This window comes from Cricetulus griseus, chromosome 3, assembly GCF_003668045.3.
Source record: "Cricetulus griseus strain 17A/GY chromosome 3, alternate assembly CriGri-PICRH-1.0, whole genome shotgun sequence".
NCBI lineage: Eukaryota > Metazoa > Chordata > Mammalia > Rodentia > Cricetidae > Cricetulus > Cricetulus griseus.
The window spans coordinates 221,357,728-221,374,970 of record NC_048596.1 but is presented as its reverse complement, the minus strand read 5'-3'; positions in this window follow the sequence as shown (position 1 = coordinate 221,374,970).

Below are 17,243 nucleotides of genomic sequence, written 5' to 3'. Positions count from 1 at the left end.
ACAGAAACAGTTGGCCTGAAAAAGGGAAAGCATATCGACCCCAGACGTTCTTTGGGAGGCCAGTATGGGACTAATCCAGCCCCCTGATCATGGATGCCATCGGGGAGGCCCCTGCACTCCTGGGAGCCTCCGGAGGTGGACTGGCGTTTTGCCCTGGTGTATGTGGGGGACTTTGAGAGCCCATCCCACTTGAAGGGATGCACTCTGTCTCTGAACACATGGGGAGGGACCCAGGCCCAGCACAGGAAGATTTGGTGGACTTGGTGGAGCCCCGGTTGGGGGCCCTACCCTGCCTGGGGAGTGGTGGGTGGATGGGGTGGGGGGTAGGTTGGAGGTGGGGGAGAAGGAATGGGGGTAAGGGGAGGGAGAGGGAGAGGGGAATTACATGTGAAACAAGCCTGTTCCCTAACTTGAATTAATAATAATAAAAAGAGAGAAAAAAAAGTACAGCAAAAAAAAAAGAACTATGAAAAAAGTAGAGAGGAAGGAAATGTCTAATTATTTTTATTTTATTATTATTTTATCTATTTTATTTTGCATATGGGCATTTGGTTATGGGTGTTTGGTCTGCATGTATGTGCAGACCACATGTGCATGCCTGGTACCCAAGAAGGCCAGAAGAGGACATCAGATTCCCTGGAACTGGAGTTACAGATGGTTGTGAGTGGACATGTGGGTGCTGGGAATTGAAGCTGGGTCCTCTGTGAGAATAAGTGCTCTTCACCACCAAGGAAATGATCCAGTCCTGGAAGAAAATATCTTATTTGAAGACAATAGGTAGCAGTAAGATTTAGGAGTGCTGATTTATGAGTGACCTACAGGTCATACAGTTTCACACTCTACTTTTCCTAATTTAAAATTTAATTCATACCTTGTGCTGAATACCTGAAAACATTTTTATGCCATATATGAAGGAAATAATAGGGTTCTCTTGCCATCATTAGAAGTCTCTTGAAAATTGTGCATTAATTTATTGAAAACTCTGCAGGAAATTCTTTTATATCGAAAGCTCCTTCTTTTAAGTTATTTAATTTTAGAAGTTAAAATAAAATTTAAAAACCCTATATCATATTTGGCAGGGCCTTTAATTAAACTACTGGGATTACTTAATTGAATTTAGCTTAAATTGTGACTTTCCATACAATAAATATATCTCTCTGTGCACTGTTTATAAGATCTAATTAATTTTTAAATCAATTCTGAATCTTTTAAAGCAGGATTTATTTATTTGTTTAGTGTAGGTATATGAGCCTGAATAAGTTTTATGTATACCACATATGCACTGGTGCCCATGGGGGTCAGGAGAGGGCACTGAACTCCTGCAAGTAGAGTTACAGGTTGTGAGCTGCCTTGTAGATGCTGGGAACCGAACCCAGATCCTCTACAGGAGCAGAAAGTGCTGAGTCATCTCCCTAGCCCCCTATGGCTGAATCTTAAATTTTTTGGTCAGTTTCAATTGAAGGCACAAAAGGAAGTAATTAGACAATTGGATTATTTTATTGGGTGAAGAAAATGAAATTAATGGTGGGTATTGATGGAAACTGTTATGAATTGCTTTTCTCCTTGTTGTGACCAAGTAATTGACAGGAAGCAACTGAAGTAGGAAAGGCTTATCTGGGCTTACAGTTCAGGGTGCAGGCTCATAGTGAAGGAAGTGAGGCATCTTGAGCTGCTCTTGGCAGTGGAGACAAGCATAAAGCTGCTTGCTCACATCTGTGTAGATCAGGAAACTGAGGAAGAAGATGCCATGCTTATCAGGCTTTCTCTTTCCCCTTTTTATTCAGTCCTAGATTCCAGCTTTTAGAATGACATGACCACATTCAGGGTTTTGTGCTTTAGCTATACCCTGCCACCACCACCACCACCCCTGCCCTAGAAACATCTTCAAAGACAACTGGGGAAATGTGACTGTAACTCTATTAGAGTTGTCAATGAAGACCAACTATAACAACATCTTTTATCCATGAACTTGGGCTGAATTCTGTTTATGTGAAAAGCATCTTTACCTTGATGTTTAAATGTGTCCCTGAAAAGTGAAACTATAATCCTGTTATTTTCTATGAACAGAAGAAAAGACCCCAGTGCCTGGAGCCACTGAACTGACTGGGTTTTCATCTGCCACAGGAAACAAATGTTTATGCCTTCTTTCTAATAAGAAAGGATTTTTGTCTCTCAGACCCTCAGCCTTTACCTAAGGAGTCAAACTTAAGATGAGAATTGTATTGATTTTAGACATGTTGGTAATTAATCATAAAACCAAGAGAAATTATTAGTGTGATGGTAGCCACGGGGCAAAATCCTTCTGTTTTAAAACTTTGTATGGTTTCCAAGCATGGTTTACCTGGACATAATTTGGGGGAAAACACTGGGCTTTTATAAAACGCATCACCAAAATTCTTGAGCCTGAACCTACTTTTAAAAATTTCTGGCTTGTTGAGTGGCCATGATTATGCCAAGATTTTCTTAGCCAAGTTTCTATTCTATGAAATCTGAAACTTGGAAAGTTACCACTTAAAGGCAAAAAGGATAATATTTTAAATTTAAGACAATTCACTTGCTTAATCAAGTCTGAAGTCTTTTGTGCAAGGCACCGTGCCTGTCTCGTGAGGGGCACTCTGTGCACCGGCAGCAATGCATGCCCAAGCCTGGCAGCACAGCTTTCCCTTCATCTCTCAGTGAAGGAGTTCTCCAGACATGTCCCTTCCAAGGAGCCCAGGGGCACTGCACAGGAACCATATGTCAGAAGTGAAAGAGAAGAGGTTTGGGGAATAAAAGCCCATTTTGTCTTTTTCTGTTTATAAAGGAAATGCTGGATTTCCGTAACATCATCTTAGATAGGGACTGCCAGGATGCAACTGTTCAGGTACAAGCCAATAGTGGAGCGTAAACAAACATGACCACTAAAGGCGTTCAGGGCATATCCCTTTCATGTCAGAATGTGTTTAGACAGTTATGCAACAGAGAGCTTGGAATAAAGAAAACAATGCCCAGGAGAAAGGAATGCTTTGGATCTGGTTCCCAGGGGCCTTGACTTAGCTATTTCTTTGTTAAAACCCAAGGCTATTCTACATGTTGATCATCCTTGGCCCCAACCCTTGTCTGGACAGGTTTTTCCTAAGCACATAGCTGAGAATTAGCATTTCATCCTATTTTCCTATTGTGTGCATGATATGTGTAGTGCAATGCCATCGTGGCAATCTAATTTGCATGCTTATTTCATGAATGCAGGAAGACCCTTTTGTCTAAGACTTTTGCTCCTGGGAGACCCAAGAAAAAGGATTGAGCAATGGCTGCCTTTCATTCTTTGCTTTAGTCCCCATCATTCTTCAAAGACACATGATACACTAAATCTCAACATTTAGAGACTGGTTTTATGGAACAAAGGCCCCTGCTCCCAGGCTTTGGGGATGGCTCAGTGGATAAAGCCATGCATGAGTACTAGAGTTTGGACTCCCAGAACCCAGGTAAAAACCAGGAAGGCATAGCAGTTCACCTATAATTCCAGCACTCAGAAAGTTGAGAGAAAGGGTCCCAGAAGCAAGCTCCTAGCTAGACTAGCCGTATTAGTGAGCTCTGGGTTTGATTAAGAGATTCTGCCCCAATGCATAAGTACCCAAGGAAGTTACTTATGCAGAGTAACTGAAGAAGACTCCCTATGTTAACCTTGGGCTTCCACATGCCCAAGAAAGTACCCCCACACACACACATACATAACCATATATATGGGAGCTTTCATAGACATGCACACACACACTCTGTACACACATACACATGCAAAAATAACAATGAAGTACTCTTCTGAGTTGGGTGACAGCACATGCCTATAAGACAACACTCAGGAGACAGAGATAGAAAGATCGATGTGAGTTTGAGGCCAGCTCAGGTTATACTTTGAGATCTGTTTCAGGAAACAAAAACAAAAGGATTAAGAAAATCAGAATATTGCAACAAAGACAGGCCCCAAGTACCCTGGCAAATTCTGTTGCACTATGTATGTTTTCTAAAGCGCATTAACTTCTGCATATTTATCTACATCTATGGAAGAAAAGAAGCAGATCATTAAAGATGTAAAGATATTTCCTGATGGAGAAGCAGGCACCGTATTTGGAAGAGGGAATAGACTGCATGGGTAAGAGTGCTGGGGACAGATGCTAGTGTTACAGGTGAAAGCCATGGGTAGGGATTATAGTGTCTATCTGAGGCTTTCTACAAGAGGGTGCTAAGGTGAACAGAGTGGAAATCAGTTGGTGTCCATGGCAGAACAGCTCTCGTGTAGGAACCACATTGGGGAAGGCCATCTATGGCAGCTCTATAGAGTCATGATAGCAACAGTAGAGGGGGCTAGTATCTATCTAGCCAGTAGGGATGGGGAGTCCCAACTGTTTGAAGGTGTGGATAGGATTCAGCAGGCGAAACAGTGGCCAGGTTCTGCAGAGAGGAGGCTAGATTGCTGATGATAGTGAAGCAGAGGCAGATTTAGTACCTCTCTACAGAAGATGGCTTGGCAAGAGAGCAGGCAGCAGGCAAGAGCAGAACCAGTTGCATCAAAGGCAACAACAACAACAAAAAATCAAATGTGGGGTCAGCTATACAGACCCAGGGTGAATGGAATACTGAATGGTAGAATAGGCTAGAACCAGTGTAGTAACAGACACACCATGGCATCAGGATCCTGCTATACTTAAAGTCAGTATCACTCCTGTGACCTACATGAAGGGACTGAACTGTCTTCTCTTAACTATATTTGTAGTCTCATGATAAAAGATAGCATTATTCAAGAATGCATTGGTTCATCTGAGTCCCAAGAGACTTTGGGTTTGGGTTGGAGATTCTGCAAAGAGACTGCAGTGTCTGATGGCCCTGGGCACAAGCTGATACTTCAAGAATATACCTATTCACAACAAGAAGTATCCTACACTCATAAAAGAAGTGCCAGTATTCTTTACAGACATCATTGAGCCTGACTACATGATATAAAACCACAGGATGTTAGTGTTGAATTATATGTTACCTCACTCATTTTACACATAAGTTAAGTCCCAGAGAATTTGATGTCTTTCCCAAAATTACAGAATAAGACTTTGTGTCTCCCTCAACATCCTGTCTGTTATAATGAAACAAAAGAACAAAATTATTGTTGTGGTGATATATTATTTTTGATTTATTAAATAAAGCATGCCTGAGGGTTCAGAAAGCAAAGCTAGTCACAAGCCATAGAGGTCAAGCAATGATAATACACACCTTTAATCCCAGAAGCCATACTAGCTAGCCATAGAGCCAGGCAGTAGTGGTACACACCTTTAATCCCAGGACTCAAGACACAAGCAGATGGATCTCTGTTAATTCAATACTGCACTAAGCTACATGAAATTGATCCAGTCTAAGTGAGAAATGGATCTCACACAAAAGTGATCTCAGCACTTGGGATCACATGGCTTTAATCCCAGCACTAGGAAGGTATAAAAGAAAGAACCTAAGGGTCTCATAAAAGATTTATTCTCCAGCCATGTTTAGGAGAGGCATCAGTCTAGGATTGCAGTCTGAGGATTCATGGAGCTAGCTGGATCACCCTTTTGGTCTGAGGCAAAGGTAAGAGCTAGTGGCTGGCTGCTTCATTTCTCTGATCTTCAGCTTGACGCTTGAACCCCAATATCTATCTCTGGGTCTTTTATTTTTCCTATTACATATTATAGTGGAATTATTTAGAAAACTATCTCCATGGACATTTGTGTTGTCCTATAGCTAATGGATTTCTGTCCTCATCCTTAAATGTACATAAAAAACCAGCTCAAAGCCATGGCTGCAAGTGATAGAAAGCTCATGATACCATTTGCAGAGAAGGGACTCAACAAGTACTCTCTGAAGGACGGATTTGGAAGTTAGTAGATGTGGACATTTGAGTTTACTTTCTTTCATGACCCATTAGGGGAGAAGAAATAGTGTATGCTGGGGGAGGTCAACTGGTGTTGAGATTCAAATATGAAATGTCCCACATAGGTTCATGTATTCAAAGTTGGTGCTCAGCTGTTTAGGGGAGATTGTAGAACTATCAGGAGGTAGAGCCTTGATAGAGAAAGTGAGTCATAGGACTGTGTCTTGAAGTTTGATGGTCCAGGCCACTCCGTGCCCACTCTCTGCTTTCTGACTGAAGATACAGTGTGACCAGATACCTCATTTCTGGTCACCATGACTTTCCCCCCATGATGGACTATATCCCTTTAAACTGAAAGCCCAAATAAACCTTTCTCCCTTCCTGTCAGGTATCTGGACACAGTGAAAAGAAAAGTAACTGACCCATCTCTGTTACCTTTGTATGTTTCCCCTGGGAAGAAAGTGATGAGGATTCATCCCAACAGCTCCCATCGGGCAGTTCTCAGCTTGCCAATATTCTTTAGAAAAATCTTTGCCTTATAGTCTTTTCAAACTTACAAAACAATCAAAACTCAAAGCCAACTTTCTTTCCTATAATGCAGTGGTTCTCAACCTTTCTATACTGTTACAACCCTTTAATACAGTCCCTTGTATTGTGTTGACCCCCAACTATGAAATTATTTTTGTTGCTACTTCACAACTGTAATTTTGCTACTGCTATGAAACACAATGTGAATACCTGATAAGCAGGTATCTGTTATGCGACCCCTGTGAAAGTTGGTTCAACACCCAATGGGGTCATGACCCACAGCTTGAGAACCACTTCTCTAATGAGCTCAATTCTCACATCTTTCAAATGGTCTTCATGGCAATCATTCTTCTAGCTCACCCTGCACTCATCCTTGATTTATTCCTCTTCCTGACTGTAGTCCATAGTTTAAGGCTTGGCTTATTTCACCAGTCACATTGCTTTCCCAGACTTAGATATCTCTCTCTTAAATCCCATGACAAGGGACAAAGAATTCCCTACCCCAAACTGGTGTGTGGCTTCTCATTACACCTGGAGTTCTTATTTGGGCTTTTAGAGTCCTCTGACATCTTATTTCTGATTTCCATCCTTCTGACAAATGCATCATACAACCAGATTCTATGCTACCAATCACTGCTTTCCAAGTGCATTATCTTATCAAGAATCTACCCTTCAATCCATGAGAAAAAGCAGGCAAAGGGCCCAATGTCCATTATTTCATAAGCACTCAGTAAATATTAGGTCTCCTCCAAGTGCATATCAACTCTCTTCCAGGAATGCTCTCTGAGTAACCAGCTCCCATTCGCTCATCTATCCTGCACAGTTGGCATTTAGTTCAGGTTACTTTATGTCCTTATTATCTTTTAACCTTCAACTTCATTTCAGCCTTTAAGCACATGGTCTCCCAGCTCTGTATTTTCTGTTTCTCTATCCAGTGGTCTGGAGATAAGCGCTTAATAGCTTTCATCAATGCTGTTACTATAGCGTTACTAGAATGTTCTTGGCTGCAAGAACTCCTGTATCACTGTCTGACCTTTTAAACCCCACAGCAAAGTACAGAATCCAAGAATGCAGGGTGAAGAAAGAAGGGGAAGAGGAGAAATATGTGTGGGCCATCTTTGTTCTTCTCTAGAAATCCTCTCATACTAAAGAAAAAGATAAGGAAGGGCAGTAACAAGTGTTCAGGAAGTGATGTGTTAGCATCATCATTTGAGTCTAGTGCCTATGAACTTCTCTGACTCCAGTAAAACAACAACAACAACAAAGTCATGGTGGTTTTATGGATTGTAACCCTTTCAGCCTGATAATGGTAAAAGCTCTGCAAATTGAATCCTTCTTTGTAACGTTGATGAACACCCAGAGGAGATTCCTCTCTGTCTTACTCATGCATGCAAGCTTCGGGATGCTCTACTTGACTCTAGGTTGATAGGCAGCATCTCCATACCTCCACACACAAGCCTAAGATTGTTGTTTCTTTTAGATACTTGCAAAAAGCATCTGAGAAAACTAGCCTTAATGCTTTGTAGACCTTCCCCTTTGAGAAAAGAAAAAAGGGGGCATTGGTGATTCTTTCTATTCCATAGATGGAAAAACCAAGAAACAGGCAATTTCAGTGACTTGTCCCATGCATCATGATATAACAGTATATCCTTAGCTAGTAGATGAGTCTCTTGTTCATCCTGAGGTGCAAATGGTAGGCTGTTCATGGCTAACCAGTATATTGGTGGTGCAGCTAAGACAATTAGACATTATATGTAGAAGCTTGAGGGGCTATTACTTAGATGGACACACATTTCATAAACCACATCATCATTCATGTAGAGCAGCAGCTAATGAGGACCAAGATTAACACCCAGGTAAGTGCCAGCTCCTACCAACTAGGTATAGCTTCATTTCTGTAACTTGTTAGCAATATCTATCTACTATCTATCTATCTATCTATCTATCTATCTATCTATCTATCTATCTTGTGTGTGTGTTTGTGTGTGTCTGTGTGCATGTATGCATGTTCACACACACAAGTTGAAGCATGCATGATGAGGTCAGGAACTGGTTCTCTCCTTCCACCATGTGGGTTTTGGAGATTAAACTCAGTCCTTTAGGTTTGGAGGCAGGTGTCTTTACCTGCTAAGCCATCTCACTGGCTCTGACAGCTATAATCCAAGAGGCCAATGAAAGTCTTCCACAGCAGCCCTTGGTGTCTGTGTCATCAATTAGGAAATATAATTGGCTGCTTCTCTCTGCTCTCTAAGTCATCAGGTGTCATGTGATTTCAGAGAAGAACAAAAAGTAGTATCAGCTGTTGCCATGGAGACTTAAGAACCATCTGAATTGCTATGGCATCATAGAAGCAAGATTCCAATCATCAGTCTTTACAGGCTGTTGAAATCTATCTCATATTTTTAGAATGTGTGACATTTAACACATTGATGAATATTCCCAGCTCTAGTACACATACCTCGCTTTTACATTTACATTTAGAAGGGGGTTTTTAGCTCAACTGGCTGGATCCCCCTCCCCTGTAAATGTTAGGTCTCCTTATGAGTGCAGACAATCTTTCTATGCTTCATGCTGCCTTATTCTTGTATCCTGTTTCCTCCTTATTGCACAGTTAAATTCATTTTCTCACTAGGCTGTCTGTGTCCACATCTACCAGATGCTCCCTTGACAGCCCTAGATACAACTGCATCCAGGTCTTAGTCTCCACTGCTCTTAAGTGATCACATTTTAAGTTCATTAGCCAGGTGGTCACACCCAGCTCTGCATCTCATCGGAGGTACACAGTTACTTCCCTACTTCACTTTGTCTCTGAACATCATCTACCAACCACTATGATTCCAATTCACTGACTTCTTCAAGCTTTTCATAAAACTACTCTTCTAGATATGGAGTAAGAGGTATCTCACTCTCCATATTTATGAATACTGCTAACAGGATTTCCTTTTCTTCTGTATCACACACACACACACACACACACACACACACACACACACACACTTTTTTGTTTTTGTTTTTGTTTTCTGTGCTAGGGTTAGAACCAAAGGTCTTATATATGCAAGGCAAACACTCTGCCTTATCACTGAGCTGCAACCTCAGCGAACAGTGACTTCACCTAGATAACTATTCTTTTCTCAGTGATGGAAAGAGAATGCATGACCTTGTCCATGCTGGACAAGTAAAGACTCTACCATCAAAATACATCCCAATCTTTGCACACTACAAAGCTATATATCCCATTACACATTTAATGCATACTTGCAAATATATTGTCTATCTTACTTAAAAGATACTGATTAGCTTGTTGAAATAGCAATTTGTATAACCTATTTAGTTTTGAAGAAAAAAAGGAAAATTATAAATATTTACTTGGGAAACAAAATCCACACAAGAAATTACTGCTAAAATAAACCCATTAAGTTTGTCTGCTGCTTTGTGATAGGCTCCTCCACCCTCCTCTTATTTTATGCAGCCTCAACCTGGTACATGAAAGAGCCTTCTTTGGAGCCCTCTCCTCCAGAGAGCTCTGGAATCCCTCAGACTTACTTATGTTCTTCTCCAGAAAACTCTCTAGAGAAGAGCCTTCTTGTTCTCTCCACAGTATTAGGGAAAAGTTCAAGTGGTTCCATGAGTGTGGCATTGCCAATGTGTGACTCTTATTCTATATGTTTCCAGGAAGCTCTGTGTCTCTCTCTCCTCCAGGTTACTCGAGTTGAAAACATAATCATTTGCTTGAAAGATTTGAAGTCTTTCTGCATCATGTTCTTCTTCTAAGGGTTAGCAAAGGATGACTTATTCATATTGCATTTATAATCACCACAATAGGCTGTGGTTGTCAGCAATGTGTACACAGCTATGTCAATTAAATGCATTTGCACAGGCAGCAATGCCACACAAAGAAATAAAAAAAAACCCTGCATTTGCTGACTTCATCATCAAGGACTACACTTATCCTTGTCAATATCTAGGTCAAGTTAAATACTGTTTTCAGAAATTCCACTCTGAACCAACTCTGGCTAAATTTGGTTTTGTGTTTGAATAAGATTCCTGGCACTCATGATCTGGGGAGGACCATGAAGAGGATGCTCCTACTGCAGATGGTTTTTAAACACATACAGACTCTAGGTTGATGAAACAGTATGTTGCCTTTTCTCTGATAGGCTGCTTCTTAATTAATTTACCCATCAATCAAGAATAATGTACCAAGTGATGGGCCTCGCATTGAAACTCTGCTGTGGAGACTCCAAACACTTGTATTGTGTGTTTTTATATCTGGATACCTCATTAAATCAAGCAAAACCAAAACTCTAGAAGCCAGAAATGGACTATGCTGCTTTTATCCCTTACACCATATTATCATACATGGAGGGTACAATAAAAACTTGGGGTATAAATGAAGAGCTGGGGGAACGAATGCAGATCATGACAGGTATCAGGTTTCTGGGGGCTTGAAACTTAGTAGGTAAAGAAGAGACAAAATCTATTTTGAACTGGTAAGAATTGATTTTTGGAGTCGGGTGAGGTAATGCCAGAATAGAAGACCACATGGACTGCAGTCAGTGGATATCTGGATAGAAAGGGAACCACTGAGAAAGACTAAGAGTTCCAACATATGCTGTGACAGCAGACTCCAGTGCAGAGATGTGTAGCTTGTTCCATACTGTCAAGTAGCCTCTTCTTCATGCCTGGGCTCTTCTACTACAGCTAATGGGATTCTTCACACCTAAGGCTATATACAGGCTGGAAGACTCAAAAGAAAGAAACTGAACACCATTCGAAAGGACAATAGAAACCTTCTTCATTGGTTATGGTAAGCAGACATATTAGCAAGAAATGCAGTATGACATGTGTACACCACCATAGTCATGGACTTTTATATTTCATTTGTGGTGATTTTGCTGTTGTTGGGTTGAGTTTTGGTGTTTCTTTTTTGATAGCATGTGCTTAGAACTATCACTGTGCTATTTTAGGGTCAATTCCAGGTCGTTTTATCAGGACACTGGCTTAAAGGGAAATGCATTATTCCCTTTCTGAGACTTCATGCTTCTTTTTCTTAATTCTGTTGTAATGGTGGCTTCCTGCCACCTGTGTCTCATGTTTATGGCAAGTCTTCCTATTTCAAGGCTGATACAACCAAGGGTAACTCCCACTCTGTTGGTAGTTCCTTGAATACAGGGTTTTAAGAAATTGAAATTACAGGGCTTGGGGGCATGTGTAGCTAAGTACACCTGTTGGGAAAGCCAGAAAACTTTTGATGAAGGTCCTGGGGAGTTCCCCTGCACCTCAGAGAGTTATCATAGCTTTGTGTTAGGGACATTCAAAATTTATGAGCTATTTTGATGAATATCTCATACCTGTTATCTATTTCCAACCACAGTCTCACTTCTGTGCTACAGACATTAGAAGTTGTTGCTCTTATCCAGTTGACCCCATGAATTCATTGCCCACCTCTCCATCACCCCTGTCTCCACCTCCTTCACTGGAATAGAAATCTCTATTCTTGACTTAAGATCAACTTTCAGTTTCCTCATTGTCAAGAATGTGGAGAGTTTGACTTTGGGGTCTGACATGTCATGGAACACAGTGTCCTTGAGCTCCATCCATGTTGCCGTAGCTGACAGATTTTTTTTTCTTTTTATGGCAAGTAAGATTCAATTTCCTTTATCTGTGCATCCACTGATAGAGTTCTAAGTTGCTTTTCCATATTGGCTAGTGTGACTAGTGCTGCATTAACATGTGAGTGTGGACATTTCTCTGACATGCTGGTTTTCTCTCCTTTGGAGATATACCGAGGAGTGGAATTGCCAGATCATATGGCAGCTCTATTTTTAATGTTCCGAGGAACCTCCACACTGTTTTCCATAATAGTTGTACTAATTTGCATTCCTATTAACAGTGTAGGAGAGTTCCCCTTTCTCCACATCTTTGCCAGTATTAACTTTTTAAAAAAAGTTTTGATAGTAACACTCTGAGGTAAGATGGTATCTTAGGACTGGGGAAATGGCTCAGTTAGAAAACTGCTTATTATATAAGCACAAGGACCTACATTCAAACCTCAAAAGCCATATTTAAAAAGGTGAGCATTATGAAGTGCTTTTGTTACTTGTTTATTTATTCGATGTGCACAGTGATAGGAAGACAATGTATTTATAATCGTGGAAATGGGGAAACAGAGAGTCAGATCCCTGGGGCTCCCTCACCAGCCAGTCTAACACACTCAGCAATCCTCAGACCAGAGAGACACTATTTCCTGAAGAGTGATAATTCAGAATGTACTCTAAGCCTCTACATGCACACATGTGCACCCATGCACATACACCTGTTCAAAGGTATATACACACATAGAAACAGGGGTGTGGTATCTCATCCTGGTTTTAATTTGTATCCCCCTGATGGTTAGTGATGTTAAGAACAGTCGAATACTCCCTGGCCTTTTTCATGTCTTTTCAGAACTGTCTTTTGGAGTTGTCTGTTCATTTTCACTGGGCTACTGCCATTACTGCCAAGATTTTAACTTACTTGTATATTCTGGTAATTATTCTGGTAATGGATGAATAGTTTGCAAATATTATCCCCTTTTTGAAAGTTGTCTTTTCAACTCTTGATTATTTCATTTGCTATGCAGGAGTTTTTAGAATACAGCCATCTCATTGGTCCATTTTTACCTTTGCAGCTGGTGCTCTCTTTGGTCAGGGCTGATAGAAAATCCTTTGCCCAAACAATGTCCTAGAGTGTTTCTCATATTTGCGCTTCTAGAAAACACAAGAGAAAGGGCTCTAGCTTTATTTTTCTGTGTATCAATAGCCAGGCTTCCTTGCAATCATTATCAAGGGGTCTTGTTTTCCTAATGTATATTCTTGCTAGTGTGCCATTGTTGTTGGAACCAGATTGGTCATAATTATGTGAACTTTACTCTACATTCACTATTCTACTCCACTGGTCCATGTGTATGTCCTTTGCAACGTGTTTTGAGCTGAAATGTTATACTGCCTCCAGCTTTCTTTGTTTTGCTCAGGCAAAGCCTTTAGTGGTTTTATGTAAAGTTTAGGAGCTTTTTTTTTTTCCTATGAAGAATGTCATTAGCATTTGATAGGAATTGCACTGCCTCTGTAGATCACTCTGGATAGTGTGGGCATGTTAACAATATTAGTCTATAAAATGGAATGGGTTTCCATCCTGTATGTTATCTTTAGTTTCTTTCATTTGTGTTCTTCAATTTTCATTGTTGATATAATTCACGTCTTTGGCTATATTTATTTATATGGTTTTTGTTGTTGTTGTTATAGCTATCATTAAGGTAGTTTTCCAGCAATTTTGCTATTGATATATGTAAATACCACCAGTTCTTGAAATTGATTTCATGTTGTTTAAACTTACTGAATGGTGAGTTTTAACGTTCATGGTGTAGTCTAGCTCTATTGTCACACAGGGTCATGCTGTTTACAAATACAGATAATTAGACTTCCTGCCCTCCTATTCAGTTGCTCTTTATTTTTTCTCTTAACTTGCTGCTCTGGTTCAGACCTGGAATACTGTGTTGATTAAGAGTATGAGCAAGGCAACCTTTACCTTGTTTCTGATTTTACAGTAAACGATTGCAGTGTGTCCTCTTTAGGACAGTGCTGGATGTGGAATGTCACATATATCCATTTCCTTCCTGTACTAGGGATTAAACACAGGGCCCATCATATGCTAGGCAAATTCTACTGTTATCTATATCCAAAAACTTTTTTCCTGTTAACAAAAACTTAAACAGGATATTGTCTATACTGACCTTGACCTTGCTCCATAGCCCAAGGAGCCCTGGGCATTGCCATCTTCCTTCTCCAGAACTGTGCAATGAGATCTGGCTGAGATGATGATGATGGTGGTGATAGTGGCTGTGGCAGTGGTGGTGATGATCATGCTGCTGCTATTACTATTGCCAATCTTGAATTTTATTGAATGATCTTTGAGCAACTGTCTACATTGAGCAACTGTCCTCATTCTCTTGGTTTGAATCATTGAACTTGTTGATTTATGCATACCAAACCATCCATACAGCTTTGGGATAATACCTATTTGGTCACAGTGTAGTCTTTTTTGGTATGTAGTCAGAATTGGTTTGTGAACTTTTCGTTGAAAACTTCTCCATCTTTGTTCATCAGGGATAGTGCTCTGTAGTCATCTTTAACCATTGCTGTATTTGTATCCTCATCTGTTTTTAGTAAAAGGCAAACACTGGTCTCATAGGATGAGTTAACAGGTTGAAAGTCCTTTTCTTTATTTGTTTCTTTCTTTCCTTCTTCCTTTTGATAATAGTTTGAGAATAAGTTCTTTATTTCTATAAAAGCTGGGTAAAACTTCATCAGTGAAGCCATCTTACTCTGGGGTTCTCTTTTTTGGAAGACTTCCTAATTATCCCCCTCTATCTTGGTTTTTCAAGACAGGGTTTCTCTTTGTAGTCCTGGCTGTCCTGGAACTCACTCTGTAGACCAGGTTGGCCTTTAACTCACAGAGTTCAGGCTGCCTCTGCCTCCCCAGTGCTAGGATTAAAGGCATGGGTGACTGCCACCCAGTCAGGAAACATCCTGATTCTCATGCATAACTTCCTGGAGTTCATCTCCCTGCCTGCTGCCCTTCAATGACTTGGAGAGAGAACTAGCTGTTTGTCCTTCCTCAAAGGACAGGTAAACTTACTTACCTGCAGTAAAGCAATCACTCACAGACAAGGGGAATACAGAGCCAAAGGGGGAGAATGTGAGAGATTGATGACTGTGTGGCAAAGGAAACCAAGAAGCTGAGGACAGGCCTTTCTTTCTGTGTCTTCAAAATCAGCTTAGACAATCTAAACTCTCCCATGTCTAGTCTTTTGACGCTGCATACCCCATTGTCACCTACAAAGTCTTCATCTGAGAAGTATGAAAGTGAGTTCCAAAAAAGTAATTTTTAAAAAAAATCCCATAATATTTTAAGTAAGCTTACAACTGTGTGTTGATCTTTATTGATAGCTATCTTTGGCCTCATGCATCTGAATATAACTCATGAGTGGCAGGTTGGAGACACCTGAATACAAGGAAATCAACATAGTTATTTTTTAAATCAAGATTTAAATGTTATGATGTCACCATGCATCCAGCCATATCTTTAGCATTATTTTATCTGAGAAAATAGTCACAGTAGAATATTGACTGAAGTAGCTAATTTATAACTGGCAAAACTTGACATGCATATGTGCATGCATGTGTGTCTGTGTCTACAAGCACACAGAAATAAATCAGTCATAATATTTACAATGAGAATCATTACTTATTATTCTCATAGTTATGATTGTTTTATAAATTTGCAGTGAACTACTATAGATAACAACAAGCAAAATCCAAGTGGGTGACATTATGTTATTCACTTCATACTTTTTTTTCAAGGCAGGGTTTCTCTGTGTGACAATCCTGCTCTGCCTCTCGGGTGTTGGGATGAAAGGTGTGCACCACCATCTCCTGGCATTATTCACTTCTTAACTCATCCACTGTTACATGACGTCCTTATTCATCAACCTTATATTGAACCCCTTCAGTTGGCTGAAGCATTAAATCCTCTCTTTCCTCACTTGTGTTTTCCTTATTCTCTAAAAGCAAGGCAGTGAGTCTTACTCTCTGGGCAGGCTTAAAGAGGATTATATAAATTGTTAGTGCTATAACATGCTACTTCCTTCTTCCATTAACATCAAAAATAATCTATGATGGTCCCTTGACATTCCTTTTTATGTAGGCTAAATTCCCCATTTTTATTTTTGCCATTGTGGAAACAGTTCCAGAAGGGGTTAAAGACCTTACCTATTATAATTCAGTAAATTAAAAATGTAAAGAGAGAGAGAGAGAGAGAAAAGAAACAGAAACCATTTTTCAAGAATCTAGCCCAGGATGTCAGTGAAATTTAACAAGAAAACCATACCTGGGAGAGAATCATACTGACATGAGATAGTAAATCTTTCTGAAAAAAAATATCTCCCCATGTTTCTTTGCATAAAAAAATCAGCTGCTATCAGGAAATAGCAGAGAGACTCCACAGTCGTTTGGAGCGGAATACTACCTGTAAAATTATTTCCCTAAGGTTCACCATTTATCCAATGCTCTCTTCAGATAATAAATAAACTTGCTCATTTTTAAACTTCCAGTCTGACTCTTCAAGCAGTGAGATCTCCAGGTGTGCACTGTAGCAGGAGAAGTCACGCTGGGTCCAATCAATTCCTACATGATTGCCAGCAGGAAGGGGATAATATTCATGACCACATCGCCCAGTGTGGTGATAGTTCTTTTCTGGAGGATGTGTTCTATGATAAAGTTAAATAGTAGTAACTGCATGGATTAGAAGAATCAGAGCCCCCTTCATGCAGATAGCCCAGGGAAGGTCATTGACAAGGTAGCTGGCCATTGCATCAACTGCCAGAGTTTCCCATGCCCATTCTAAGCTCATACAAACTAAGAATATGAATGATACTGTTCTTTACCATTTCTTTGTGTGTACATGTATACATTGTATGTATGCATGTGTGTGTATGTGTGAGAATTTATGTGCATGGAAGCCATATGTCACTGTATGTCTTCCTCAATCACTTCCCACTTTATATTTTGAAACAGGCAGGGTGTCTCACTGAACCTGGAGTTTGCTGATTTGGCTGGACTGGCTGGCCAGCAGGCAAGTATCCTCTTGTGTCTCCCTCCAGACCACTGGGATTATAGATACATGCATGCCATGCCCCACTTGTTTATGTGGGTTCAGGGTATCGAATTCAGGTTCTCATGTCTGTGTAGAAAGCAGTTTACCAACCAAGCCATCTCCTTAGCACATTTGTCACCACCATTTTGAT